At 50.5% G+C, this 4,439-nt stretch overlaps 1 long non-coding RNA gene across 1 annotated transcript; it reads right to left on the bottom strand.

The window, feature by feature from the left end:
• Positions 1 to 799: 799 nt before the first annotated feature.
• Positions 800 to 3,411, bottom strand: LOC115281538. The gene is made up of 3 exons (XR_003904367.1): positions 3,058 to 3,411; positions 2,729 to 2,886; positions 800 to 981 (listed from the first exon to the last, which is right to left on the bottom strand). It is a non-coding gene; the product is annotated as an uncharacterized LOC115281538 (long non-coding RNA).
• Positions 3,412 to 4,439: the final 1,028 nt, after the last annotated feature.

Genomic DNA, 4,439 nt, shown 5'->3' with positions numbered 1-4,439 from the left:
AGGCCTTTCACACATCAAAGCAACCCACAAGCATCTAAAGGTCCCTATAGAAAACTCTTTGACGTCACAACAACCAGACTTCCCTCCCATCTGGTCCTGACAGTCGGTGTGGCGTTCATGAAAACATCAGAGAGAGGTTTGTCTGTGTGCAATGCCCTTGAGCCCCCACACTGTCCCTCCTGGCCCCAGGGCTCCCGCTATGCTGGTATCACAAAGCATCGCCTGCCCTCTGAGAGCACACAGGCTTCCAGAATCTTACTGCAGCTCAGCAAAGTGGGGCAAGATCTAAGAACAGTGCTCTGGTGGGGGGCGGGGGTTGGGGGACGTCCAAACCCTCCACGTGAGCATCCTGCAGCCCAAGGCTTGTCCCTGCTGTCTCAGGTGAAATTTTGGAAACCTCAACCCCTAATTACCTCCTGGCACAGGGCACCCAGTGGTTTCCGGGTGGCTTGTATTGACTTGCGCAGGGTTCATAGGACATGGGTCTGAGCTAAATTTAAGCACCGTCAGACAATTTAACAGTTTTCAGGAGGGGGGGGTAATTTAATGGTAAACCATAATTACCGATACAACTGATACCTTAATTCCCAAAACAATCTGTGGAGGTGTGTGGAATTCAAATCAGTCCAATTAGAATTCCATCTTCTCATAATAAAATACAGCATAATTGCTAATTGCGCCCCTGGCTCACAATATTTTAAGGCAGAAAGTTGCGTTCTGTTTTTTAATATGGCTTTTATTTTAAAGTGTTTGTTTTCAATGTTGGACCCTTGCCCATGAGAGGAAAAGAATCCAGGGCTCTGGGCTCAGGGCTCACGTGGCGATCTCAGTGTTTTTCCCCCTTGGTAAGAGCGAGAGGCCGAGGAGAGGGCCAGATGTGCGAGGGGCGTCTCTGGTGGCCGAGGTCCGGCTCTCAGCAAGGCCAGGAGAAGCTCTGTGGGTGTAAATCCCTTGAGTTGGAGGGCACTCTTGAGCTGGACACTAGAATAAGGTACACAGAGGTTCAAGGCCAGCCCATAGGATGGGGGGCGGGTGATTCAACCTCCCTAGGACTCCATCTCCCTAGCTGTAAAATGGGTGTGATAATTGACCTCCCTTGGGGCTGTGCACACAGTAAACACGCCGCAAATGGTTGCTGTGTTGCTTCGCAAATCGTTTTATTTGTTCATACAGCGTACGGAACAAATCCCTCCGCAAAGACACGTACCGAGCACTGTGTTTGCCACCATGGTCTTGGGCGGGGGGTGCAGATAAAATGGCAAAAGCACCAGATAAAACCCCCACCTTGGTGGAGCCTCCATTCAAGTAGGGAGACGGGTGACGGTAAACAAATGAAGAGGCCAAACAGTCTGACCCCTGGGAGGGTGACAGGCTCTGGCTCACGAGGGGTGGTCTGGGAAGACTTCTCTGAGGAAGTGGTACCGAGGGTCTTGACCTAAGGAAGCTGCATTTACAGATAAGGAAACTGAGGTTCAAGGTCAAACATTTATGCATGCCATGAAAGTTCAGGTACCTACAGAATGGGAGGAAAAAAAATCTGCGAACCACATATCTGTAAGAGGTTAATATCCACAGTTTAGTGAGAATTCATATAACTCTATGGCAGAAAAAGAAAACGGCAAATAACCCAATTATAAAACAGGCAGAGGAACTGAATAAAAATTTCTCCAAAGAAGATATACAAAAGGCCGAAGGCCCACGAGAAGACGCTCACCATCATTAGTCATTAGGGAAATGCAAATTAAAACCACGGTGGCCTGCCACCTCGCGCCCGTGAGTATGGCCATCATCAGAAAGACGAGAAATAACAGATGCCGGTGAGCATGTGGAGAGAAGGGAATCCCTGTGCACTGTCGGTGGGAATGTAAATTAGTGCAGCCACTATGGAAAACTGTATGTAGGTTCCTCAAAAAATTAAAAATAGAACGACCATATGATTCCACAATCCGACTTCCGGATCTATATCCAAAGGTGATGAAAACACTAACTTGAAGGTATGTGCGCCCCGTGGTCAGAAACAACCAAAGTGTCCAACGGTGGGTGAGGGGATAAAGAAGATGTGGCGTATATATAGAACGAAATATTCTTTAGCCATAAAAACTGAGGAAATCCTTCCGTTATGACAACACGGACGGGCCTTGAAGGCACTGTGCTAAGTGAAATGAGCCAGAGAGAGAAAGGCCAATACTATGCAATCTCGCTCATACGAGGAATCTGAAAAGAAAAAGGAAACCCTCAGAGAGAAAAAGCCCAGACTCGTGATTACCAGAGGCGGAGGGTCGTGGGAGGGGGAAATGGAGGAATGTGGTCAAAATGCACAAGGTTCCAGTTATAAGACAAAGAAGTACCAGGGACGGAACATACAACGTGCTGACTACAGCCTAACCCCGCCGTCGGACATCCCGGAAAGTCGTTAAGACAGTAGATCCTAGGAATTCTCATCACAAGGAGAACATTTGTTTTTCCTTTTCTTTTTAGTGGGTCTCTATAAGATCATTGTTAGCTGGATCTAGGGAGGTAATCGGGTTACAATGTATGCAAACCAAATCGTCACACCTTAACTTATATAGCGGTGAACGTCAATTATTTTTCAGTGAAACTGGGGGGAAAGAAGTTGGGGAAAGCGGAGACCGGAGGGATAACTTTGGTGGAAAGATGCTAAGTGGTCAGGCGGCAGAAGCCACGGGGAAGGCATGAGAGCCTGGGCACTAAAATCTCAGCTCCCTACCTTGAGTCTGGAAGACTTGCTTGGAGGTCTCAGTGGAGAAATTGCTCAGGCAGTGGAGGAGGAGAGACCTGGCTTCGGATCCTGGCCTCGGACCAATTTGCTGTGAGGTCGGAGACAACCGGGCCCCCTCTCCCAGACGGGGTCTTCTTCCCTGTAACCTGAGGACAAGAAGATTCGGGTCACAGGTACCGTTGGCAAGCATACTCAAGGAGTCCCAAGTCTGTCCCCCTACTGAAACTGAGGACCAGAGAGGAGAAGCGACTTGCCCAAGGTCACACAGCAAAGTTGTGGCAGAGAGTAGGCAGGTTTGGGCCCAGTATTCTTCTCACCCTTCCTGACAGCCAGGAGGCAGCTTCTTCAATGACCAGGTGGAGGGGTCTTTACAGGGCGGTCGTTGATAGGGACCAAGACAGCGAGGAAGTTTCAAAGGAGGAAGGATGAGGGTCAAGCAAAGAGGCACCCCAATTTGATGCCCTGAGTTAGTATGAAATAAGCCATCCCGATTTCGAATTCAGCTGTTCATTTACTTTCAGCTGCAGAATCAACTTCTGGGGTTAGGGGCCGTTGGAGGGAGAAGATGGGGGGCTGGTCTGGAACAGAGACATATTGCCCCAGGACGACCCCCTACTGCTGGGAGGCCCTCTGGCATTCCCAGACAGGCCCTCCCCTCCCCATTTGACAAATCCCACTTCCCAGCTGAGATCCAAGGGGCCTCTGAGATTAAAAACCTGGTCACCCACTGGTTATGGGGCAAATGGCTCCTATTATGACAGGGCTCCAGGGGCCTGGGAACCCAGCAAGGGGTGAGCAGGCGCCTGCTGACCCCATCTCTTTCAGGGCCATTCACTGCCTACATGGATGTGGGGGATTGGGGGGGCCCACCTGAGCTCCCTGCACCTCGAAGTAATTACCACTCTTCGGCTGGCCACTGCCCAGACCACCCCTTGGATGGGAATCTGGGTCCAGGTCCAACAGGGCTTGGCTTGCTGTTCAAGGGCTCCCCTTCCCACGACTGGAGCTGGAGGAGGGGGTTGGGGGGCAGCCTTCAGACTTGGAGCAGCCTATGGGGGAAGCAGCAAGAGTCAAGGACAGAGTCTCTAGAAACGGGGTCTGACGGGCTGAGAAAGCTCTTGGGGTTTAATTCACATTTTTAACCAAGCCCCCCCCCCCCCCCGTTCCCATGTCCTCAGAAGTCTTGGGGATGTAATTTTAGACTGCTGGGTTCTCTAGCTCATGACTTCCGTGATGGCAGATGTGACTGGTCCACTGAGCAAGCACAGCACCTATCATCAATGTGCAACTTGATTTTTATCTCCCACCTTCCTTTAAATTCCCTTCGGTAAGAATGATCTCCTGGGACTGAATGACCACCCCCACAGGCCCATGACTCTCCTGCCCACTCTTAGGGAGGAGAGAGTCCCAAGTTGCTTTAAGTCCCTCACACCATCTCCGTTCAGAATTTCTGGATTCTGTGCGATGTTCCTGCGGCAAGAATGGTCCCTTGGAGGAACACTAACTTACGCAAGGCAACATCTCCATTTGTATTCTGACGCAATTCTCATTCACGCACCCATTCTGCAAACTCTGATGGCGGGTACCGATGCATGTGATGCTGGCTGGGAGAGCCCCACAGGTATAGAATCAGTCACACCTGGATGTTCAAAGACCCACGCTCGGTCACCCACCTCACGGTGACCAGAAGCTCAATGAG

The sequence above is a fragment of the Suricata suricatta genome, chromosome 17 (assembly GCF_006229205.1).
Source record: "Suricata suricatta isolate VVHF042 chromosome 17, meerkat_22Aug2017_6uvM2_HiC, whole genome shotgun sequence".
NCBI lineage: Eukaryota > Metazoa > Chordata > Mammalia > Carnivora > Herpestidae > Suricata > Suricata suricatta.
The sequence above is the reverse complement of the archived record's forward strand: the minus strand, read 5'-3'. Positions and strand labels throughout refer to the sequence as shown.